Source organism: Pinus tabuliformis, chromosome 7 (assembly GCF_031772625.1).
Source record: "Pinus tabuliformis cultivar Carrire ecotype Pingquan chromosome 7, CPIR1, whole genome shotgun sequence".
Lineage (NCBI taxonomy): Eukaryota > Viridiplantae > Streptophyta > Pinopsida > Pinales > Pinaceae > Pinus > Pinus tabuliformis.
Genome location: NC_142293.1, coordinates 1,862,451,975 through 1,862,479,305, shown reverse-complemented (window position 1 = coordinate 1,862,479,305; position 27,331 = coordinate 1,862,451,975). Strand labels below are relative to the sequence as shown.

Sequence of the window (27,331 nt, the reverse complement as noted above, 5' to 3'; positions counted from 1 at the left end):
GAGAGTTGCTAACCACTACCCAGTCGTGTCACTCTTAAATCTCCATAGATTTCTGGAAAGAAATCTTGGGTGCCCCTTCTTGCTCTTGTCCCTCCTGCAATGTCTGGGTATGCTGCCAAAGCTTTCTTGCTGTTGTGGGTGGCAATGAGGTATTGGCTCCTGCACCGGAACCTGGCCGAACTGCATCATGGTCTGCTGTACTCTGTAGATCAACACGTAGGACAGTAACCTGTTCCCCCTCATTTACCTCTGTAGGAGAATCTTGTGACTTAGATAACCACGCATTTTCATCAAATTTTAAATCTCGGCTCACTATTGCCTTTCCCTGTTGTGGAAGATAGATCCTATAAACCTTAGAGTACACATTGCATCCAACAAAGGTACCATTCATGTAGAAGGTTCAGGCTTGGATCTTTTCTCACCAGAAAGATGAATACACAGGAGTCAGGACAACCAAAAAGAAAAAAGTGTGTTACCTGTGGTTTCTCACCAGTAACACCTGTTTTGAATGTAGGCAGTTATAATGCATGATTCTGCCCAAAGACACATGGGTAGATCTAGATCATGAATCATAGCCTTGGCTGTCTCTATGATGGAGCTGTTTTTTCTCTATTCAACCCTATTCTGCTGAGGGTTGTAAGGTATTGTCAACTCCCTTGGATCCTTGCATCCTTGCACAAGGCATCAAAATCCTTCAAGGTATACATTTTTCAATTATCAGATATTAGCATCTAAATATTCTTATCTGTCCAATTCTCCACAAGAGCTTTAAACTCTTGGAACTGATTGAAGACTTCTTCATTTTTCTTCATAAATTAAATCCAGGTTTTCCTAGAGGAATCATCAATGGAAGAAACATAATAAATCATATCTGTCAAAGAAACTTGAGTCATTGGTGCACACACCTAAATGAGTTAGATCAAGAATCCCTCTTGATCTATGCTCGATGCTAGGAAAAGCAGTTTTGGTATGCTTGTTGAGTGCACATCCCTTACACGCTCCTGTCTTCTTGATCTCGAAGTTCGACAATCCCTGAACTATGTCTTTCAAGACAGGTAAAGCTCCATAATGCAAGTGACCAAGTCTCTCATGCCATGTCCTTCAAGAAAGGTACAGCTCCATGTTGCAAGTGACAAAGTCTCTCATGCCAAAGATCACACAATTTGTCACAATTATGCACTAAACCTCCATGTTTGATTTGATAAGCAAGCAACATGTAAAGGCCACTTTCTTGAATACCTTTGGCCAAATTCCAACTGGGGTCATAGTTGCCATCTCTGATAATAACTTGTTGATCATGGCTGACATTGAAAGAAGATTCTTTGATAAACCAAAAACACATAAGACAAAATACCCTCAATCATATCGCTTGATGGCATGTGAAAAGAGATTGAACCCATAACCCATCCCTATAAATGGATATGTGGCATCATCGTGCAAACCCACCTGCATGTTGACCTTCAACTGCTTAAGTTTGATGAATGCTTTCCTGCCAAAGGTCATGTTTCTAAATGCTTCGTTGTCCACATACCACCCTACACAAGAGACAATGTTAGTGAAAAGGCACAAAAACATCGAAAAGGCTATCTCAAGCTTAAATAGCAACTTATCCACTTCAATTGAAGCTTCTACATTCCCTGCAAACTGCCCTTTTTGCTGCTGCTTGTCCTTCCCCTTCTTCTTCCCAAGACACTAAGAAGTATAGTGGCCCATCTTGTGACACTTGAAACACTTCAAGTGACCCATTTCTCTCTTGTACTAGTTTAAGAAACTTCAATCGTCCTACTTTTGACCCCTTCCAAATCATTTTGTGTTAACTCCTCTCTTAGATCTCCTTTGATCTGGATGAAATTGTCTCTAGTCTTGTTTCTTCTTGAATGAGATCATCTCACAAGCACAAGCACCACAAACAAAAGGGTCCTACGATGAAGAGAACCCATTTAATGCTATGGGCAACAACTCCTCATTCTCCATTGTACCCTAGTAGCAACATGTTGATCTTAAAGCTCGATGATCTTCATAAGGTAATTGTGTTAAAATTTTAACTTGTTTGCTCAGTAGTTGGTTCTCTCTCTTCATCATGGAACGTTGATAGTAGATCCATACTTTGGCGTAGCATATCCATATCTGGAGATGTTTGCACAACAATAATAGGAGATGGAGGTAGGTGCAACGCTAGTTTTCTTTGGGAGAAGCCCCATTGTTATGTAGATAGGTAGGTAGAGTGCCCATGCATTCCTACAACATGCATGCACCACCATTAGATAAATTCTTGCTCTAAATTTAGAGATGGCGCAATTCTCTTACATGATAAGGTTGGTCTATTCTAGGAGCAGCATAAATCCCAAGAATGCCATGCATTAGTTTGTCTTCAGACCAAAGGCTCAATGCCTGCATGTGATGACTTAGTTTTCACTAGCTGGGCACACTACTCTTGGAAGTATTATCCATGCATGAGGGTGTACTCACCTCATGTTGAGAAATCAATGCTAGTAGAATGAGGGTTAGGTTTCTCTTTCTTGATAATTACTTGTGAATTATGTTGGCTTCTTTTACTTATTTGTTATATTATCTTTCATAAAGCAATTACCAAATTATGTGTATGAAGATCACAAAAACACAAGACACAAGATGTAGTAATGCGGAAAGTTCTTGAAAAATAGTGATATATGAATAAATACTTTATTAAAAGATGAATTACAGATGATGATGATTACAAATGGGGTTCCTAGCTTATATACCGCCATGGACACCCTTTGGGGAAAGGGCATGATCTTATGATCGTGCCCTTTCGTCTAATTTAACTGAAAATTAAATAATGAACCTAATCTAACTAATTTTTACATAACATTGTCTTCCTCTCGAAAGAATGCTTTGTCCTCAAAGCATATGTAACGACGGATGTTGTTGACAAAATGCTTCATTCTCCCGAGAAGCTTCTTCTTCGGGTAAGTCCTTCCACTTGATTAGATATTCCTTGATAGTACGATATCGAAGCTTTCTTTCTCTAGTAGACAAAATACCTTCTGGTTCTAAAATGACTCTTCCCTCATCATCTAGGGATGGAAGCATTGTTTGTGCTGTTTGATTGTTACCTAGTGCCCTTTTAAGGCAAGATACATGGAAGACATTGTGAACACGACTTGTCTCTGGAAGACTTAAACCATACAAAACTTGGCTAATCTTTTTGTTGATCTGATAAGGTCCATAAAACTTTGGTGCCAATTTGTTTTTTCCTTTCTGTTTTAAGGATAATTGTTTATATGGTTGGAGCTTAACAAATACCCATTCTCCAACTTCAAACTCTCTTTCGGTTCTGTTACGCTCTGCTTGTTTCTTCATACGACTTTTTTGGGGAATCAACTTTTTCATGAGAGTTTGTTAACTTTGTTGAATCTGATGAGATATGTTCTTGATTCTCTTAACTTTCTTTTAGTAGTTGTTCGGGTGTACAATTCGACCTTGTACACTGAATTTTCAGCATTATCTAGTATCGGAGCTCCAATACCAGATAATGCGGAAAATTCTTGAAAAACAGTAATATATGTATAAATATTTTATTAAAAGATGAATTACAGATGATGATGATTACAAATGGGGTTCCTGGCTGATATACTGCCATGGACACCCTTTGGGGAAAGGGCATGATCTTATGATCGTGCCCTTTCGTCTAATTTAACTGAAAAATTAAATAATAAACCTAATCTAACTAATTTTTACATAACATGTAGGCACTTCGCCAGTGCAAAAACCCTATCCAGGGGAAACATCAGTCAAAATCTCTTCCCTCAATATTTTTCCTAAGACTCTTCAACCTATATACAGACCTCCTCCACACCAAGTCAACCATTCCTTCTTTGATCCAAACCTTCGAACTAGTAGCAGCAGCGCTTTGACCCCAACAACTTCGACTTGGCAGCAACAGGAAACAACTGGCAGCAGCAGCAGCTTCGACTTTGACAAATAGACTTCGATGTCCTAAAGTAGCCCACACGAGAGAGAGAGATAGACAGCCCAAAACTTCGATTTTGTCCTTCCCTTCCTTCTTGACCAACTTCGCACTCCTTTTAGCCTCCTTCTTCAACTTCGCACTTTTTCCCAGCTCTTTCTTGGATATCGAACTTGTGAGAGAGTGTGTCCAAATGAATTCAATCTACTCCAATATATAGGCTTTTGGTGAGGTTGAATTGCCCAATTGAGGCCGACTTAGTGTGGAGGTTACATAATTCATTTTTTACTCAAAAATAATTATTTTTACATCTTTCAAAAGCCCAAAAAGGGTTTCATAAAATATACAATGACTCAATATTAATCCTAGGAGTTCACAATGGGGACTTTGACTAATAAAGTGATGACCCAAGCATGAAACCCATGCTTTAATAAGTCATTGTAACAATACTAAGAAATTATTTTTCGTTCTTTTAATAAATACATTTATGAAGACCGAGCCTAATTACATTCTTCAACACTCCCTCTTAACTAGGGAGGTATTCATAACAAGTACAAGGAAGATCTCAAACTATATGAATTATGAAGAGTTTAGGCACCGCAATGCCATGGACTAGATTCCTGACCAGGGCAATCTATCCAAGGTCTCTCAACAGTTTAGGCACCACAATGCCACAGATTAGATTCCTGACCAAGGGAATCTATCCGAGTGGAACTAAGATGGAATAAAGCTTTCAGCCTCTCTAGGTACCATCAAGCTTACTTTCTAACCATCAACCTAGATATCTAGGTGTGTATCTAAGGTCAGAGCTCCATGACCAACACCACCCTCCCTACTTTGGGAACAAGACATCAACACATAGTGTCGGCCATATGTCCTCCGAGACAATGTCTCTCACACACAAGACCTCAACAAATCTCTTCCAAACTTTTATCATCATCAACAAGATCAGCAAAATCAACTAAACCAAGCATGCCTCTAACATTTTCAAACTTCTTATTAGGAAGAGACTTTGTTAGTATATCAGCTACTTGATCATCTGTCGAGACATACTATAGCTTCATGATCCCATCCTGTAGTATGTACCAAGTTCCTAATGTGGTGTAACTTATTGTTAATATGCTTCGTCCTAGCATGAAACACGAGATCTCCAGACATCTTGATGCAATTTTGATTATCGCAGTTTATCACAGTACGATCCAAAGGCTTCTTGAACAAATTTGTCAAAAGCTTCCTCAACCATATAGCTTCCTTTCTTGCTTCACATGCAGCCACGTACTTTGCTTAAGCACTACTCAAAGCAACAAGGTCTTGCTATCTACTCATCCATGAGATCATGGCAGATTCCAAACTAAAGCAGTTGAAAATTGACAGCTATGGGATGAATTTCATTGAATAAAATTTCATTTCCGACCTTTCTAAAGTGAATTTCTAAAAATAGAAAGCCATGTCTATCTTTGCAACCATGACTTTCCAAAAATAGTAAACCACTTTCCATCAATTTGTAATCATATATATACGATGGAAAAACACTTTACTTGTCCTTAATCAATCTCAATCGTTTAATTTTTAACTTAATCATCAATAATATTATTATTACTATTGTCCTCTTTACGACATTATTATATTCTTATTAAAAAGAAATTCAAGTCTCTCAATCATGAGACTCAATCATTTCATATGTAACTCCCCTCAATTAATGCATATGTTACTCTCTCTCTCAATGGATTCATTCCTCTCTCTCTTTAATGCTCTTACGCACCTCTTAAACTCTCTTACACAATTTAATGACTCATCATAAAAAGATTGCCCTTACACCTCTTTAAGGAAAAACACTTTATTTGTCCTTAATCAATCTCAATTGTTTTATTTTTAACTTAATCATCAATATTATTATTATTATTATTATCCTCTTTATGACATTATTATATTATTATTAAAAATAAATTCAAGTCTCTCAATCATGAGACTCAATCATGTCATATGTAACTCCCCTCAATTAATGCATATGTTACTCTCTCTCTCTTAATGGATTCATTCCTCTCTCTCTTTAATGCTCTTACGCACCTCTTAAACTCTCTTACACAATTTAATGACTCGTCATAAAAAGATTCCTCTTACACCTCTTTAATGCATAAGTTACACTCCTCTCCTTTATGACAAAAGTTGCACTCCTATTTTGGCATATGTAACTCCTCCTCAAGGCATAGGAGTTACTCCCTCATGAATTCAACCTCCTTGCTCTTCCTATATATTTGTGTCTCTCATCCTCACTTGACACACTTACTTGTGCTTGTGAGAGGAGAATTCGAACATGAGAAAGAGAGAGTTGGAGAGTCTAGAGGAAGATTGAGAGAGAGAGAGAAAGAGCCTTGAAGAGCAAGAGCAGATCTTGGAAAGCAAAAGTGATTCAGTGTTTCCATCAGCAACTGTTGTCAGAGATCTTCAAATTTGGTTGAACTTCTTCATTCTCTCGTTGTACTTTGTATCTCTGCTAAACAATTGATTTCTAATAGAAGAAGAATCTGGTTGGGTTTTACCCTAGTCATTGACCTAACTTCTCTGTGTTTCATTGAGTTCTTGATTGTCTTCAATTGTGCATACGGTTTATATGGTTTATGTTCTATCTACAGTAACTTAACTTATTTTGCTGAATAAAGAAGTTCTAGATTTAAGTGTGTTGGGAACAGGTTCCCTCAAAAGCAGTTTTGGGGCTAAAAGCCCATATTTTGGGACAATTTTGTAATAAAATTGTCAAGTCTCCACATTTTGTGGTCGCGGAGCGCGAAGGTGTCAAGAGTCATAAAGGGTTGTCCGCCCTTATTTTGTAAAGTATCAAGTTGGCTGTAAAGATCTACCCATGGTTTGTGAACCATGGGATTGTATAAAAAAGAGCTAAGTAAGCTCTAGGCAGTCAGGGAGAAAAAAGAAGCATTGGAGTTTTGGTTGAGAAGTCTGTGTTTCGGGTCTTAGCATAGGTAGAGGCTCTGCAACTGAGTGCATAGAGGCCTAGGGTGGAAGTTCGCAGCTGTGTGCACAGGGCGGATAGAGTCTGTATTAAACTGGAAGATATTAATAAAGAGAAGTATTCTGCAATTACTGTGTATTTAGTCCCTGTTAATGCATCTGATTATATTGCGTTTTGGGTTTAATTTATAATGTTTATTTGATGTGTGAATGTATGTGATTGTATCGGTTAATTGAACACAAATAAGGATATCAGTTTACGCGATGCTAACTGTGATTAATTAGTAAGATAAGTAAAACACTTGAGATAACTTGGGAACCTATACAATACATTGTCATAGCTGTGTGAAAGTACCTGGACCACGGGTTAGGGCTGCACGAAGGTCAATCATACACCTTCGCGGAGGTATTGAAGGGCGGAATAAAGGGTAGACTGATAGAGCCCTAAGGCTTAGCGACCTGCGCGAAAGTAGGGGCAAAGGGTATAAACCGACATCACAACCATCTTAGGGTGCGGAAACTTGGTTCCAACATCCCCCCATACTGCTTCGGGTGAGACTTTGGTCTGCACTCCGCGGGCTGATGCCAAGAGGGCCAGTAGTGTAGGGATTTGTTTGGCTGACTAACGCTCAACCTGGGTCAAGGCCAACAAAGCCAACAAATGGTTCCATTGTCAGGACCGGAATCTGCATAAGAGATGTGTGATGTCGTATCACTAGAATCCAACTAAGAAAGAGATCAAAGACTGGTTGGATAGAAAGATCCACGAATTCGCGTCGCAAGAGAACAGAAATTCGTGGCTGACAAAGGAACAGTGGCTAGACAGGTACCTGTATACAAAAATCCACGAGATATTTTTTTGTTCCTTTCTAGTTGAGTTATACGAGTGGATCGCGAAGCTAGCGAATAGCCAAGGAAGGTGGAGGCTTGACGGTCCTATTGTCTGGACCCCGAAGTTAGTACAGAGACTAGAAGCCTCTAAGGATAAGATCGCCCACGTTGTCGATCATTGGCTCAATCGTATCATAGGAGGGTTTGTGACAGAATTCGCGGTCGATACCTCAATCAGTTACAGTGAGGCGAAGCGACGCTTTTTCAAAGGTCCACAAGGTAAGTACTTGAAGTCTTTAAACACTTGGATTAAGATGTTATTGTGCGAAAAACGGGTTATGCAGCTACCTTGATGTTCGGAGCTATGCGAAGTGGAAAGACTTATAGAAACGAAGGAAGAAACGGTCCTGAATATAACCCACTGATTTCACCTCCTTTGAATGACGAAGAGGGAGTAACGCAGGCTTCTCCGCAAAGTGCAGTTCAGTTGATAAAACAAGGGTTCCCGCGACTACCACCTCCACCTACACCACCTCCACCTTCACCACCGTCACCTACGACTTCGCCCACACCACCACCACCTCCACCACAGTTCAACATGGTGAATTCAATGAAGCTGCCTTTGTTTAAGGGCTTGGGAAATGAGGACCCGGACCAGTTCTGGTTTGTCGTAAAAGTTGTATGGGAAGCTCAGGGCATCACAGACGATCACATGAAGAAGGCAACATTGGTTAGTGCTTTACAGGATCGCGCGCTAACTTGGTACATCAAGTACTCTAATGATAACCCACTGGCCGAGTTGGCAGAGATCCAAACCGCGCTGAATAAAGAGTTCAGTAGGCCTAAATCCGAGGCATAGTCGATTGTGGGGTTCAAGGAAATCGCAATGAAACCAGGTGAGACACCTTGGGAATTGGATCAGAGATTGAAGTGTAAAATCTACGAAGCTAATATGAACTTAACAGATGGACAGCACCGCGAGTGGTTCGTGGCTTCGCTCCTGCCTCACCTAAGGGTTGCACTGTCACAACAAAAGATTACGACTCAGGCAGAGGCCTTGGAGATTGCAATAAGACTGCATGAAACACCAATGCAAGATCTGAATCTGGGGGTTCAGCAGATCCATGCGCAGTTGCAAAATCTTTGCCTCGAAATGCAAAGTTTGAAGCAAGACAAAACAGTTCGACCGGAGGCACGCGAAGAGATATGGTGCCTGAAATGTAAAGGTTAGGGGCATGACAAAGACCACTGCCCGGTCTTTGCGAACTATATTGCAGGAGGAGGACCAATGCCCTTGACGCCAGACGCCCAAGCAAGATCGAGCGCAGGGCCTGCGTTGTGGTTTGCTATATGTCAGGTAGCAGGGAAACATAAGACTGATAACTGTCATTTGTTGCAGAAGTTTGTACAAACACCACAACAACTGTTCTGCAAGACGGCAGGCCATGATGAGCGCAACTGTCGAAGTTATGAATTGATGATGGACAGAACACCCGCCTATAGAGTTCAGGCAGAAACGTGGCCTCCAGACCAGAGCGCTGGGATGATGCGAATAGGCTTTCAGGGGCGCAGACGAGGCCGAGGCCAAGGAGGACCTGGCAGAGGTCGGGGACAGCTGATCTATTACAATTGTGGAGGACCAGGACACTATGCCTGCGAATGCACTAACCCAATGCGTCCATCGTGCAAATATTGTACTCAGTTTGATCATGAGATAGAGGACTATCCTACACTGATAGCAAGGATACGCGACAAAGGGGTGCTACCACTGCAGCCGACTCAGAACCTGCAAATGATGAGGTCTGAGCCTCATGAAGAGGATCCGAATGTGAATATAGTGCTCCGAAGTGGAATTGCAATGGGCGACGATAAGGGGAAACAACCTGAAGACAGCGCATGGGTTCGCAAAGCTCCGGTGAAGGAGGTTGAATTTGATTTGGAGCGCGCACGCGAAACGTTCATGGAAGAAAAGAAGAGCTTTGCTAAGGCCTCTACCTCAAGGAGTTGGGATAAGCCTGTTCAGGAAATGGACCTGTTGACATGGAGAATGTTCGCTATACCAACAAAGGGAACTAACCCTATCACAGACCCTAATTAGGCCTGCTTTCGTTTGGGATGGCTAGTTCCAATGGGTTTTAAGGGACCCCGTGAACTGTAATAGAAATTGAAAGATTTCTTCTGGGCAGAAGGCTTCAATTAAATCAACAGACTAAAACAGCTAACCACTTTACTAAATCTTATCTACACTTCCTTTAACTACTCTAGTCCATGTCCTAACTATCCTAATCTATACTGCAGGAGCATGAAAAAGGGAGGTCAAACATCATATATGAATTCCATGTCTAGATGAATCAATCACTGGTTCATACAAGAACAAGGCTGCATTAACACTTAATTACAATCCAATCATTCCTACAGGAATACACATTCCGTTTATGGAAGAGGAGCTTGCAACTGATGTCCAACAGAGTTTTGAGTCAGCAACCTTTCATGTTTTAACCATGATATTGAATCACATTCAAGTAACCAGGCATAACCATGAACTGTAAGTCATCAATATGCACAATACAAATATACATTTGCATTTATACCAGCAACAACATTCTGATCAAAACACATGATAAAAAGGAAAATCCATCTAAAACACAGGCTCTTTATTGAGCTAAACAATCTTTCTTTATTCACAATAATCAAAGTTGTCCTTCCCAAACCCAAAAGCCCCTTCTCATCTTCGGAGGTAATACTTATGCAAAATCCCATGACTTTTGGTCTTCCCTGCCTCTTCATCTCCCCCCACTGTTTTCAATATACAAATTGAGTATACAGAGATAGGATCGTCAGCGTAACCGCTGACACGTAGAAAGCATATCTGCTGGAGCGCTTCGTTTCTTGAGGAAGTGAACAAATGTTGATAAAAGGGGTGACTGTGTGTCGCCTCCCCATGATGAAAACCGAGACAACTTTGCTTTCGAAATGCACAGGCAACACGTGGGATTCCGACCTGGAACGCCTAAGGCCGGATCTTTAAACACAACGCTTCTGCATACATGACTCTTCGAATCCACTCCTGCGTCCTTTACTTCTCGCCTGCAGAGATAGTTATCATTAGCTTCATGATTGTGAACAATATAACAGAAATGTTCAAACAAAACATAAACGCTGCCTTCATTAACTTTTATAAAACTATGGGGAACAAGTGTGAAAGAAAAGGATTTACGCACAAAACACACATAACACACAATTTTCCCGCTTAATCCATAGGCTTGGCACGGTTTTTGAGGGCTTCACTTAATCGCAATTGGGTATCGGCCCCTCCGCGGGTCGCAGTACCCATGCCTTCCACTTCCCCGATGTGCGATTACACTATCGGGACTCCACAGGCGCGCCTTTTACACTAAAAACCCGCTCCCTTTGTTATATCGGGAATTTTGGAAAACACGGGAATACAAAGAAAATCCCGCTCCGGTCACTTAGGCCGGACCTCAAATTTTATGTATCGGGGCCTATAAATATCGTCGGGTCTGGCATATTGCATATCGCAATATACACAAGCCTAGGGCTCCACCGATTGCGATATGCGATATGGCCCGGACCCGAAAATATATATATATCATATTTGATAAGCTCGGCGGGTCCGCCATATCGCCGCGCACATTGTGTATAAGGCCCAGGCTCTGCCGATATGCGATATGCGATATGGCCCCGAACCCGACATATGTATGAAGTATGGTTAATAGTGCCGTCGGGTCCGGAGTATAGTGGCGCACCTTATATATATAAGCCTTAGACCTTGGCCGATTGCGATATGCGACGGGGCTTCGAACCCGACATATATATATATATATATATATATATATATATATATATATATTGTGGTTTATAATGCTGTCGGGTCCGGTGCCTTATGGTATGCATTATGTGCCAAGTTTGAGTGCGATAAGCGAAAAAGGGATGATTTATGCATGTTTGTGAAGTTTTTCATTGCAAAGAGTTAAAATGGAAATGAGGTGCGATAGAAGGTTTTGTGTGTTAAGTACACAAACGACTATAGTGAGGGTAGGGGTGATTATGCGCGCAGGCATAAATGTACTACGGATGCTTATGAGGATTTGAAAAGTCCTGACGAAGGGAATGAATGAAGGGCGAGGCTGGGTCATGAATGAACCATGCAACCGAAATTTATTCAAGGGGCTCAACCATTAGGAATTGAAAATTTGACTCATCATAGAGTTAAAATCACTGGGATGAAACAAATCATTCGGAGAGATGAAAGATCAAATTTCTAGGGGACCCATTCAGAATTGCTATCAGGGCAAGTTTTAATAAGGTGGTGGTTGTGGCCACAACAGGGCCCTTCTATGCTTACGACCTTTCTAGAGACCTGCACGAAGCTGTTGTGCGATAGCAAGGCTGTGAAGGGGTTACAAGAACTTATAAATAGATGCACCGGAAACACTGCGGGTGAACCACGTGTGGTACGGAAGATTAGTAAGCATAAGGCAAGGACAGGGAGTGAGATGAGACTCACTGCGCAGATAGGAAAATATGAAATGGATCAGGTTATTCTGGATCTGGGGTCAGACACGAACGTTTTGCCGAAGCAAACTTCGGAGCGGACGGGGAGACTTGCGCCGCAGTGGTCTCCGATTCAGTTAAGGATGGCAAATCAACAGAAAATCATCCCCATGGGACGGTTGCAGGGAGTAACTGTAGATATTGAGGGCGCAAACGCATTGGCTGATTTTGAAGTAATAGAAATTGTGGATGACAGCAACCCCTACCCTGCGCTCCTTAACATTGATTGGGCTACTGACATGAACGGGGTAATCAACCTAAAAAAGCGAAAGATAATATTTGAAAAGAAATCGCTTCGCGTAATAGTACCCCTAGATTCTGCTGAAGGATCACGCTATACTGAACCAGTGCGCAATTACGAAAGCGATGATGATTTGGACTGCATATATAAAATAACAGCACGAGACCAAGATTGGGTGAATCCGACAGTGGATGACCAGATTACATGGGATCACGAGTTCCTGCAACTCAGACTCGGACGAAGAATTAGAGCGCTGGCAGAATCGGCTACATGAAGTAATCACACTGAGTTGTAACATGATGACCCAGTCGCTGCGCTGTGTGTTGTCAGAGGTACGAAATTTACCCACTTATGATGGCTTGAATGATGTGGATGTGTTTTTGGATGCATTTGAGAGGGAAGTATCAGAGAAGCAGCTCTTTCAGGCTTTGGACTGGACACTGCGCGCTACACCCGCGAGATGGTGGGATATGCACAAAGATAGTTTTGACGATTGGCGCGAATGTAGGAGGATGATGAGAACATGCTTTGGGAAGCCAAAGGTACGAGTGACAAACAAGTATGACGGGAAGGACCCGTGCGCACACTTGGCCAAATGGGCTAAGGCCTATGGAGCGAAGCCCCAACCTGAATGGGTGCACTTGTTTTGTCACACCTTGGATTTCACCCCGATGAACTGGTACTTGGAGACAGAGCTCCGCCATGGCATAGGCGAATGCGATATTCTGCGCGAAGGGTTCGAAATGACATTCAGCGTCGAAGACAAGTTTGATTGTATTGACGAAGCGCTACAAGAAGTTAAAGCAGCAATCTTTAGGATACCGCAGGATCCTTTGGATCTGATTCAACTCGATTGGACTACTCAGTGGAGCCATGTGCTAGAATGCTATAACATGGTTGCTGAAGAAGAAGACGAGGACCCACGAAAGATTAATATCCCTAAAACTGAGGGTCACCGCGAGGTCGAGGGACCGCAGATCAAGAATCCTGATATAACCGCGCCACTGAAAACGAAACAGGTAAATATTGGTACAGAGGTGGAGCCCAAATTCGCAAAGATTGGAGATTACTGGGATGGCGCGACGGTAGATAAGGTCGCTGAATTGCTCCGCGAATACCAGGATTTGTTCCCTACCAAGTTTACGGAGTTAAAGGGGATAATAGGGGACCTGGGCGTTATGAAGATCACGTTAAAACCCGATGTGAAGTCGGTTAAGCAAAGACCTTACCGTCTCAATCCGAAGTATAAGGAGAAGGTCCACTTAGAGTTAGATAAGATGCTCGCGACAGGAATCATTGAGCCTGTAGAAGAATCTGATTGGGTGAGCCCAATGGTGGTACATGAAAAGAAGCAGAAGGATGAAATAAGGATATGCGTAGATCTCAAGAAGTTGAATGACGCTTGTGTGCATGATCCTTTCCCGACTCCATTCACTGATGAGGTATTGGATAATGTAGGTGGCCAGGAAGCGTACTCCTTCACTGATGGGTTTTCTGGGTACCATCAAATCAAAATTGCACCTGAAGATAGAAGCAAGACGACCTTCACGACTGAATGGGGATGTTTTCAGTACATTGTAATGCCTTTCGGATTAAAGAATGCGCCTGCGATTTTTTTGCGTGTAGTCATTGCTGCATTCAAAGACTTCATTCATAAGTTTCTGGAGGTGTACTTTGATGACTGGACTGTGTTTGGGTTGGTAAAACGCCATGTGGCCAATTTGCGCTTAATGCTAGATACTTGTCGAAGGTACCAGATTGCGCTCAATCTAAAAAATGTTTGTTTTGTGTTCCTTTTGGGACTCTACTGGGTCATGTGGTTTGTAGACAGGGACTGATGGTAGATCCTGTGAAGATCGCAGTGATACTTAACTTGGAGGCGCCGAGGAGTGTGAAACAGCTGCACGCAACCTTGGGACATACTGGGTACTACAGGAAGTTTATCAAGGGCTATGCCCAGATCACCGCGCCTATGGAGAAGTTGTTGAAAAAGGATGTCACATTCTGTTGGAACGAGGACTGTCAAAAAAGCTTGGATGTGCTAAAAGGAAAAATGGTCACCACGCCGATTTTAGTCTTCCTGGATTGGAAGAAGGAGTTTCATGTACATGTAGACGCGTCATGTATAGCACTAGGAGCAATACTGACACAGGCCGACGAAGGAGAATTGGACCATCCTATAGCGTTCGCAAGCAAGAGGTTATCCAAGGCTGAGAAGAACTATTCCACCACTGAGCGCGAAGGATTAGCCATGGTATACGCGCTCCAGAAGTTTGGACACTATTCGCTGGGTGGACATTTTAAGATGCATACGGATCATTCTGCGTTAAAATACCTAGTCAATAAGCTTGTGTTGGGGGGAAGAATCTGTAGGTGGTTGTTATCGTTCCAGGAGTATGATTTTGAAGTTATTGTGAAACCTGGACGATTGAACACAGGACCAGACCATCTGTCGCGCATCGAAACGGGGGAAGAGCCCACTAATTTGGACGAAGGATTGCCTAACGCACAGCTCTTTGCAGTGCGCATCGCAGATGGTCACTTTGAAGACATCATACACTTCCTAACGACAGGAACTACCCCAGAAGGCTACACCGTCTAGCAGAAAAAGGAGTTAGTGGTGCGCACAGTAGACTTTTCTGTCATTGTTGAACATCTGTACAAAATGGGGTCTGATGAAGTATTACGACGATATGTACCGGAATTTGAAAGGAGCAATATCCTCGCAGATGCTCATGGGGGCAACACGGGAGGGCATGACGCAGGAAGGTCGACCGCACAAAAGATTCTACGCGCAGGATTGTGGTGGCCAACCCTCCGTCAGGATTCAAAAGCTTACTGCAAGGTGTGGGACTTATGTCAAAGGACTGGCAGGCCATTGCGGAGAGATGAGCTGCCCCTGAACCCACAGATGATGTTACAACGTTTCAAGAAATTGGCAACAGATTTTGTGGGACCCATTCAGCCCCAAGGAAAGAAGACGGGAGCGCGGTACATTATCACCGCGACTGAGTATTTGACTCAATGGGCGGAGGCACAACCTGTGAAGGACTGCACAGGCGCGACCGCTGCGAAGTTTCTCTTTGAGTATGTACTGACGCGATTTGGGTGTCCAAAGGTTTTGATGAGTGATCGCGGTACACACTTTCTGAACGAAACGATCAGCACGCTGATGGAGGAATTTCAGGTGTATCACCAGAAAAGCACGCCTTATCACCCACAAGCTAATGGGATGGTGGAAGTATTCAATAAGGTACTAGAGAACGCACTGACCAAGGTTTGCAACGCTCAGCGAAGTGATTAGGACCTGCGCATACCCGCAGTACTATGGGCCTATCGAACGACATGCAAAAAGTTGACTGGGCAGACACCCTTTAGGCTTGTATATGGTGTTGAAGCAGTGATGCCCATGGAATACATTGTGCCTAGTCTACGCATAGCGACACTCACAGGTATGACGAATCGCGGAGCCCTGGAAGAGAGGCTCGCACAACTTGCTGAGCTTGAGGAAGAAAGATTTCTGGCTGGATTTCACCAACAGGTCCAAAAGCAACGCGAAAAAGCATGGCATGATCGGTACATTAAACTGCGCACCTTTAAGGTAAATGATCTGGTTTTGTCATATGACAGCAAGTTTGATAAATTTCCAAGGAAATTCAGAATGCATTGGCTAGGGCCCTCTGCCATTAAGGAGATTACCGACGGTGGAGCAGTTCAGTTGGTTAAATTGAATGGAGATCCCTTCCCAGGAAAGGTGAATTGTAGCCGATTGAAGCCATAAACCGGTGATCCGGCTAGGTGACTATATGAAGGTAACATAGTCTTAGTGCTCTAGGCAGCTGAAAGGAGGCACGGGACTATAAAATACACTGCTTGGGTTGGGGAACTACGCGATTGGAGGATTGTGCGAAACGAGGCAATGTCACAGGGTTCGCGACAGCGCGAAGAGAGTTGCGCTACCCAGGGAGAAATCGTGCAGGTCAGCCGAAAAGTGACTGTTAAAGTCACTGTTCATGATTTGACGATGATAATGTGGCCCAATCGAGCCAGCGGCCAGCATTTAAGACAAAATTTATCGGCAAGATCCTTGGAAATTTGTTGCCAATCTGGCATTAATGAACCGAATGTGGGGGAACGGTCGGATTTGAATTCAAAATGGCCTATAAATTATAGGTGGAGGCCCAACGAAAAACACTTGGAAGTTTGAACATTGAGTTGGTGAGCTCTCAAACGTGCATGATCCGCACATTCTTCAAAGAATTGCTTGACTACCTAGGGTTTGATCGATTTCCAGTGTCCAACCACAATTTCATCCATGATTTTATCCCAGGATCCGAAGGTATGGACACCAAAGCAGTGACAGTCGAGGGGGCTGTGCCAAAGGTTGTTATGGAGGCAGAAGGTGCTACTCCAGAGGTTGCAGAGGTACTCGTTGAAGTCCCCAAGTCACCACTGATGCCTAGACCAAAGCCTACCCCGAACAAAGAGAGTGCGAAGGATAAGAAGGGCAAGCATGCTGCAATACCGGTGCGCGGGTCGCCTAGAAGAAACCCACAAAAGCACAAGCCCACTGCACAGGAAAAAGGTAAAACCATTAACTTGGAGACGGAGAAGGAAGAAATTGAGGACATCCCGATGGATGATGAGGATTTGGAGGTGGAAATGGAGGACATTGAAGTCAAGCGTTTTGACCCTACCACTAAGTTGCCCGAATACCTCCCTCCGCGCAAAGGCAAGACCAAGGTGCCGAAGGACATCGACGAAAGCAAGGTCGCCCTGCACATACCTCTGCTGCCGGACAAGATTGTCAGGGCACGAAAGGACCCTAAGCAGAAGTGGTATGACTTGCCTTACTTGGCAACGGACGACGCGATTGATGCAGTTCTTGATCGCTGGCCGGTAGAGTGGCGCACTGCCTCAGAGTCAGCGGTGGGTCGAGCAAGTCCGCTGCACAGCGCAAAAAGGAGGCCAAGCTCAAGATGGCGCAACTGGCTGAGAAGAGGAAGAAGGAGGCCACTGACAAGGCCCAGGAAGAGCGTGTTGCTGCCCAGCAGGCGGAAAAGCAAACAAGTGAAATAGAGTGCAGCTCTGACAAAGGCGCGAGGTCACCTTCGCCCGAAACAGAGGAAGAAACGGACAAGCAAACAGAGCAACATGGAGCGGACCCGCAGACAGCGTCGTACCACATCAAACATCTAAGAGAAGAAGAAAAAGTGGGGCTGTGGAAGAAATCCAAGGCCAGTGAAACATCGTTGGACCCAATCACCCTCACAGACGGAGATTTGAATGACATTGGAGACACGGTGCGGGATGTCACCGCGAAGGTACTGCAGCAATTCAAGCAGCAGTAACAGCAACTATTGGGGGCCATCCAGACGGGTCTGCATGAGCTGCAGATCCGCGCATCACAAGCTGGCGCGATGTCCACCAACGTTGCCATTGGTACTTCAGAAGCCGCCGAGATGCTGCGTGCGAAGGACTCCCAAGCGATAGTGTTGCCGGATGGAGCACTGACCACAGAAAACGAAGCTGACAGGCCCAAGCACTCCCTCAAGAGAGTGGGGTTGAACTTGGCAGCACTTCCTGGCGAGGTGGTCCACCTACTGCAGGATGGGGTGATTGCGGCGCTGAGGGCCCCGCAAACAGCGTGCTTTGCAGGTAATCAGTGAGCAGAAGATTAATAATGTACAGATGGCCCTACAACGAGACACCGCCCTCACTTCCATGGTGGAACTTACTAACACAAATCAGCGCATGATTAAGGTCGTGAGGGAAGCCTGCCGAATGGTCCCCAAATTGGCCATTCCTGAGGATGCGGAGGTAGATGAATAGGTCTACAAGCTTGCTACAGGGGTGCGCGACGCTCGCACAAAGTTGGCTAAGGTTCAGCTTGAGCTGAACTTACAGATTGCAGATTTGCCGTTGAAGGGCCCAGCCTTCAATTCCACTGGGAGTAAAGGAGCTGCACGCAACCGCTATCACAAAGGCGATAACAGCAGTAGATAGTGTAGTAGCAGACTGCACACAACTATTTGAACAGTCGTTCGAGGTCCTGACGAGTCTGTAGGAGGATCCTAATGTACAGCAGCTGGAGACAGAGGCGCAAGAACTACAACAGCACTATGACGACGTAAAAGGTACAGCGCACACCATCGCTCTCACACAGAGACTGGCAAAGCTACAGGAGGCCAAAACATTGAAGGAATAGGTAGATGCAGCACAGCGCAAAGAGGCAGTGTTGAAGGCATGCTTGAAGCCCTGGTTGGACGAAGCTTATTCAGTCACAACCGACATTGAAGGCAAGCTTGCCAGTCTGCAACCGACTAAGCAGAAGCTTCAGGCTGACAGTTCAGGACCAGCGACAAAGCAGTTGGTTGAAGAAGTGAAGTAGGCGGTCGCGCAATGCACCGCCGAGGTTGCCGTCATACAGATCGAGCTAGGAGGTCTTCACGCCAAAATCTCCGCACCCGCAGAGTGACTCGAGGGCGAGTGACCATGTTTGTGTTGGGGGCCCGTTGGGAACGGGTTCCCCCAAGAGCATTTTTGGGGCTAAAAGCCCATATTTTGGGACAATTTTGTAATAAAATTGTAAAGTCTCCATATTTTATGGTCGCAGAGCGTGAAGGTGTCAAGGGTCATAAAGGGTTGTCCGCCCTTATTTTGTAAAGTATCAAGTCGGCTGTAAAGATCTACCCATGGTCTGTGGACCATGGGATTGTATAAAAAAGAGCTAAGTAAGCTCGCTCTAGGCAGTCAGGGAGAAAAAGAAGCATTGGAGTTTTGGTTGAGAAGTCTAAGTGTTTCAAGTCTTAGTGTAGGTAGAGGCTCTACAGCTGAGTGCGCAGAGGCCTAGAGTGGAAGTTCGCAGCTGAGTGCGCGGACCCCTGCAGTTGTGTGCGCAAGGCAGATAGAGTCCGTATTAAACTGGAAGATATTAATAAAGAGAAGTATTCTACAATTACTCTGTATTTAGTCCCTGTTAATGCATTTGATTATATTGCATTTTGGGTTTAATTTACAATGTTTATTTGATGCGCGAATGTATGTGATTGTATCGGTTAATTGAACGCAAGTAAGGATATCAGTTTACTCGACACTAACTGTTATTGATTAATAAGATAAGTAAAACACTTGAGATAACTTGGGAACCTATACAATACATTGCAAAGCTGCGCAAAAGTACCTAGACCATGGGTTAGGGCTGCGCGAAGGTCAATTCAATTGTACACCTTTGTGGTGGCACTTTAGGGCGGAATAAAGGGTAGACTGATAGAGCCCTAAGGCTTAGCGACCTGCGCGAAAGTAGGAAAAGAGGGTATAAACTGACATCACGACCATCTCAAGGTGCGAAAACTTGGTTCCAGCATCCCCCCATACTGCTTCGGGTGAGACTTCAGTCCACACTCCGTCGACTGATGCCGAAAGGGTCAGTAGTGTAGGGATTTGTTTGGCTGACTAACAATGAACCTGGGTCAGGGCCAACAAAGCCAACAAAGTAATTGTAACAACATAGAGCATCAAAATTTCAACATAGTATTAGAGCTTTGGTGAAGACAAGCTCCATTTCCATCTCTCTTTCTGCTAGAATATCTCTTGTTGTCTATTCCATTTGCAGCTCCTTTTCTGCTGAAATATAGTTTGTTGTTCACTCTATTTGTAGCTCTCTTTCAGCTGAAATATAGCTTGTTTTCCGCTCCATTTGCAACTCCTTTTCTACTAAAATATAACTTGTCCTCTCCATTTGCAACTCTCTTTCTGCTGAAATATAGTTTGTTGTCCGCTCCACTTGCAGCTCGTTTTTTCTTGAAATATAGTGTGTTGTCTACTCCATTCGATGCTCTCTTTTGCTGAAATATCTCTTGTTGTTCCTTTTACTTACTACACATTTTCTACTAAAATTTCTCTTCTATTTTGCTGCTAAAATATTTCATTTACAATTGAAATATCTCTTGTTGTCCCTTTCTATTTGCTACTAAAATTTTGAGCAGATCAAGATGTCTTCCTCTACTTTAAGAATGAAGAGAAGTTGGTTGATGCTTCAAACTTCTTCTCTTGGAAGGCCAGATTGGATATTACTCTTGAGGAACATGATGTTCTAGAGTATGTTGAAGGAGAGGTAACAGAACCAGCTAAAAACTCCAATGCTGCTATCAAGGCCAGATACAAGAAAGGAGAAGTCAAGGTTAAAAAGATTATCCTTGACTCTCTTGGAGACCACCTCATCACTTATGTTTCCAATTTGAAGAAAGTCAAAGAAATGTATGACAAGCTAATTAGAATGTATCAAGTGAACAACTTGAGTCAAATTCATGCTCTGAAGAATCAACTCAATGATGTTAAGATGAACAAAGGAGAAAACATTCAAGCATACTTCATGAGGATATCAAAAATCAAAGATTAGCTGTCAACTTCTGGTGAAGTTGTTTCCGATAAAGAACTAGTATTGATTTTGCTTGGAGGTCTTCCTTCTTCTTGGGAAAGATTTATTACTACTATCAGTAATAATGACAAGTTTCCTACATTTGATGAGCTCCCGAGAAACTGAACTCAAGAAGAAGCCAGAATGATTTCCAGAGGGAGAACCTACTACCTTTGTCGTTCAAGGCAAAAAGAAGAAAGGAAGAAGAGGAATGCACTATTCGAGAAAGTCTGCTTCCAACAGCTCCTCTCAATGAACTAGAGACTTACCAAAAGTCCAATGCTACAATTGTCGCAAGCATAGCCACTATGCTCGTGACTATTCAAAAAACAAAAAAACATCAAAATCGAACTTCAACAATCGCTCCAACAATTCTGATTATAGAAGAAGAATAGAATCTCCTTATGCTCGTAGAGGAAACTATCATTCCTCAAGGAACCGAAGGTATGATACTAATGCAATTGAGATTCAATCATAGTACTTTCTTGTTTCTTCTCTTTCTAGTTCATCTCCTGCAGATTCTTGTGATAATTGGTTGGTTGATAGTGGTGCTTCAAGGAACTTTACTAGTTACAAAGAAGTACTCTCTAATTTGGTTGAGAGGGAGACAAATTTGAAGATCATTCTTGGAGATAACTCTACATATCCCATAAAGGGATCTGGTTCCGTTTCTTTCCATCTAGATCAAGGTAAAACTTTGACTCTTCAAGAAGTTTTATATGTACCTGGTTTAAAGAAGAATCTTGTGTCCATATCAGCTTTAGAAGATAAAGGAATGAAAGTTGCTTTCATAAATGGTAAAGTTCTCACTTGGCCATTGAGATCCAACATGAGAGATGCCCTCATGCTAGGATCTAGATGTGAAGGTCTAGACTCTATACAAAATCAATGGAAGACCTATTCATGCACTAATCCATGACATCAATCATCAAAGTGAACTTTGGCACCGAAGGTTCGCTCACTTGCACTACAAAGCATTACCTCATGTGAGAAAGATGGTTTCCAGAATGCCAGAAATCAGATTTGATCATGATGGCATTTGCCAAGGATGCGCAAGCGAAAAGCAAGTGAAGGGACCATTCCCTTCAAGCAAAAGTAGAACCAATCAAGTATTGCATCTTGTACATTCTGATTTATGTGGACCAATGCCTATAACTTCTCTTGGTGGTTACTTGTATTATATTATCTTTGTGGATGATTTTTCTCGCAAAACATGGATTTATTTTCTAAAAAATAAAAGTCAAGCTTTTAACATGTTCAAAGATTACAAAGCTCTAGTAGAAAAACAAACTAGAAAGCATATCAAAATTTTCAAATCTGACAATGGAGGAGAGTTCACTTCCAGTGATTTCATTGACTTCTGCAAAGAAGTTGGAATCAGAAAAGAGACCATTGTACCATATAACCCAGAACAAAATGGTGTGGTCGAGAGAAAGAATAGAACTATCATGGAAGCGGTCAAAGCTATGTTGCATGATCAGAAATTGCCAAAGTTTCTATGGGGAGAAGTTGCAAACACAGTTGTCTATGTTCAAAATAGATCTCATCGTGCCCTAAACAACAAGACTCCTGAAGAAGTCTTCACTGGTTGGGCACCTAAGAAATTTTGGGTATCATTTCTACTTTCATGTCCCAAAAGAGAAAAGGAACAAGTTGGAAGCTTCAGGTAAGAAAGGTACATTTGTTGGTTATTGTGAGAATTCTAAAGCTTACAAAATATACGTACCTGGTCAAAGAAATATAGAATTTAGCAGGGATGTAACATTTGATGAAGATGCAACTCTTGGAAAAGAAAGAGACACTCATCTTCCTCCTGCTGATGTTGATAGTCAAGATGATGTATTTGAAATACAAGAAGACCCTGAAGCTAAAACTGATCTTGTTGATGAACCCATGGAGCCCATGGATCCTTTGGATCCTCCTCCATGTGATCCTCCTTCTAAAAGGAGACCTTTATGGCTTCGTGACACTCTTCAAGATGTTGATAAACATGTTGCCCCCAGAGGAACTTTCAGAGAAAGCAAGAAACCTTGTCGATTCCAAGGATATGTTGTAGCCATGAGCAACATTATTCAAGTTAAACCATGCACTTTTGAAGAAGTTGTAAAGGCCCAAGTGTGGAAAGATGCAATGGCTGAAGAATATGAATCCATCATTCATAATGATGTATGGGAAGTGGTTCCAAGACCCCAAGGTAAATCTATTGTATCTTCTAAATGGTTGTATAAAATTAAACATGGTGTTGATGGCAGTATTGAAAAATATAAAGCTAGATTTGTGGCTAGAGGTTTCTCTCAGAAAGAGGGAATAGATTATGAGTCATGACGAAATTTTTGCACCCATTGCTCGTTACACCACCATCTGATCTATTGTAGCTCTAGCTGCTAGCCGAGGATGGTCTCTTCACCAAATGGATGTGAAGATTACTTTTTCGCATGGCTTCCTTAAAGTATTTGTGGAGCAACCACAAGGCTTTGAAGTACATGATCCAAAAACTCATGTGTGTAGGCTGAAGAAAGCCCTCTATGGTTTGAAGCAAGCTCTAAGAGCTTGGTATGCTCGCATAGATAGCTTCTTGATGAAGCTTGGTTTTACCAGAAGCAATGCAGATCCAAATCTTTACTTTAAGATAGTCCAAGGTATGCCTTTGATTTTGGTATTGTATGTTGATGATTTATTTCTGACTGGTAGTGAATCTCTTATTCTCCATTGTAAGAGGTAGTTAGCTTCTGAATTTGAAATGAAAGATCTTGGTTTGATGCACTACTTTCTGGGCCTAGAGGTATGGCAAAAATCTAGTGAGATTTTCCTTTCTCAAGGAAAATATGTTGTCAAACTACTAGAAAGGTTTGGCATGACTAAGTGTAAATCCATGAATACTCCAATGGAAATAAATTTTAAGAAGCTTTGTGGTAATGCTACAGGACCTGACTTGGCAAATCCTTCTGAGTACTGTCAACTAATTAGGGCACTGATGTTCTTAGTGAACACTAGACCACATATATACTTTGCAGTCAATACTCTGAGTCAATACATGATTAAGCTTGTTCATGCACACTGGGTTTCTACAAAGCATGTGTTGAGGTCCCTGTTACACACCACTTCGTGGGTGATATCCCCGAAGAATGAACATGTAGATATCACCAGGAGATCCCAAATGTAACGAACATTGAAGAACGAATATGTAGATCTCCATTTGGGATACAAGAATATATATTAAAATGTATGAATAAGAACGATGATACAATTCAAAATGAAGGTCTTGTATATATAGCCAAGTAAGTACCTTTTCATGAACACGCATGTCTATAGAAACATGCCTCTTTATTTAACTAATTATTATTTAATTACATATTATTATGTTTATTATTTAGTATCTATTTTTATTATTTTTACATAAATTATATTCATAACAATTACATACTCAAGTGTGGGCTTCCCCTTATCTAGCTATCCCTATGCCCCAATATGTGGCTCAGTATTGCCCCTCTCATTCCCTACACTATTTCACTTATTTATCACTTGCCACCCCCATTAGAGGGACGTACCTTGGACATACTATCCCTTTTAAGGACCGAAACCACCTAATAAGATACTTGGTTAACCCCCTTTGGAGTTTGGAGACACTAGCACATGCCATTATGAAGTGCCCACTTTGTTATCCATGGCTTGTAAACTCTTTTACACGATTATTTTAATAATTGGTTGTACTAGAAGCTTGGGGGACACATTAGATCTTATGCAGGATTACAAGTGGTTTCCATTTGGGTTTGGTCTCCCTATACAGGATCCTAACCCCCAGAGGTCTACATTGGAACATATAGGGTGTGCATAGAGAGCCATTGGCCTCCACAACAGCAGACAGCACTCCACAGATCTTCATCGATGCTCAGAGACTACTAGCGATCCACTTTTGGGATGATGGTGTTATGCTTGGTATATTATGCCTAGCGAGCCCCCATAGGAGCCCCACACTCTTGAATGGTGTCCCAGGATTTGTACGATGTCATGGCAGCATTCATTCCACCACTCGGACCCTTGCAGAGGATCTACAAGCATCTCCGATTCATATGGAGACCCATGTGGTCATTTATGTGCCCTTAGACCCACTGGGAGCATCACAGATCTACTACTTGGAGAACAAGGGGCCACCCCCTTGCCCTTCATATTCCGAGGAATTTATTCCTCAATATGGTACTTCAGGACATTATTAGGCCTTTGGAGGGCCCTACGACATGTACATATTATTATTTGGCCCCTTGGGAGTCCTATTTTTACACTTGTGAGCTAGTTTGGTGGGCTTGTCACCAATAGGGGTTTTATTTGCACATTATTTTATCATTAGGGGCTAATGTAGGCCCATAGGCTAATTCGAACTCCTTAGGAGGCTATATATTGATGTTAGATACATTCATTTGGATCATCATTTCCACCACTCGGACCCTTGCAGAGGATCTACAAGCATCTCCGATTCATATGGAGACCCATGTGGTCATTTATGTGCCCTCATACCCACTGGGAGCACCACAGATCTACTACTTGGAGAACAAGGGGCCACCCCCTTGTTCTTCATATTCCGAGGAATTTATTCCTCAATATGGTACTTCAGGACATTATTAGGCCTTTGGAGGGCCCTACGACATGTACATATTATTATTTGGCCCCTTGGGAGTCTCATTTTTACACTTGTGAGCTAGTTTGGTGGGCTTGTCACCAATAGAGGTTTTATTTGCACATTATTTTATCATTAGGGGCTAATGTAGGCCCATAGGCTAATTCGAACTCCTTAGGAGGCTATATATTGATGTTAGATACATTCATTTGGATCATCATTTGACTTGGGATCTCTCTAATCATAGAGAACTTCACACTTTTTCCTTGGAGGATATTTTTTGGAGATGGATGAATTTTGTCGTATGGATTTGGGTTATTTCTCTTATCTTTGAGCTTTGTCTTGCAAACGAAATGCTGGTTGAATATATTCTATAACGTTGTAAGTAAATTTTGACGTTGTTATTCTTGTTGTTGCATACTGCTAAAATTAGGGCTAGTTGTTGCATAATTGAAATGTGGAATTAAGCATGTTTTAGTTAATTTAATGTATGGGTCAATGTTATATGAATGAAATGTCCTAGAGATTATTTGTCTCGATCAACTTGCATGATTTTCTTTTTAGTATAAATGCTTGAAGGTCACTTTTCTTTTCTTTCTCTCAACATTGGATGAAGTTGACTTTCCGGGCCTCCTTGATCAAGAAACCAAGTTCTTACTCATCATCATCCTTGACTCCATATCCCCAAGTGAATTAGGCACTGATCCCTCAAAAAGGATGATCATTTTAACCCTCTTTTTACCCTTTTCCCCTTTTTTCCCTAGGTCTAGCCCATTAGGTCGCTTAGGGCATCAATTTCCCAAGAATTGACCCAAGGAAAATTTTCAATCTCCTACAGGCTACTACATTGGTGGGTCCCCTCCCTCTCCTCCAAATTTGAGGCAATTCTAACGATGGAATCTCTGAGAATCCCAAGCCCTAGCTCTAGGATCGAATTTTCCCTAGGCATCCTCAAGGCTAGACCTCAACAATATCAATTCAACCTTTTAAAGTAAATATTATTGTTTGGTCCTTTCCTTTCACCTTGTCCAAGATAGGAACATCATTGGTTGCTACATTCCATCCCCGAACCTGGACTGGGTCCACTTGGCCCCGTATGGTCCTACTTCTCAATGAAGATTATTTGTCAAAGACCATTTGGGAATCCAAGTTTCCCAAGAATTATAGGGATTGGGAACCTCGTCTATAAGCCTATTCCTTCTCTCTCAACCCTCCAATCCTCACCCCTTACCTCTAGAGGACCAAGTCCCTTGCTTAAAGAGAAAGCAAGTTCCATTCTTCACTCCATCCTTGGGAAAGGGTTTCCAGTGTAACTTTCCACCTATCCATTGACATATACTTTACAAGTGATCCCTACACTACCAGGACTCCTTCCATCGGTGAAAGTCCATAAAGAGTAGGGAGACTTAAATTGTGGTGACAGTGGGCTAAGCCTCCACTGTTGCCCTTAACCTAGCAATCGTCCTCTTAGGAACCCCTTTTAAGTCCCCTGCTGGTTTGTGCAGTAACATTTCTGGGGCCGTTGCTAGGAAAACAAAACGTGTGTTTTGTTCCCCATACGACATACTGACATATCATTATTGGTGACTCCATTGGAAGAACGAAGCCCTAGTTCTTCATTGAACTTTAAGGTCGATGCTTGTAGGGTGAAGCAAGCATTCTTTTAGGCATCTTTAATTTCACTCCAGCGACTCCTACATATGTTTCATGTATATCTCAAATAGGTCGTCATTCTTT

The 27,331-nt window shown here is 42.5% G+C and overlaps 1 protein-coding gene across 2 annotated transcripts in view; it reads right to left on the bottom strand.

The window, feature by feature from the left end:
* Nucleotides 1-27,331, bottom strand: part of RUS1 (root UVB sensitive-like protein (Protein of unknown function, DUF647)) — a 268,404-nt gene that overhangs the window by 107,535 nt on the left and 133,538 nt on the right. The gene's annotated exons all lie outside the window — the stretch shown is intronic.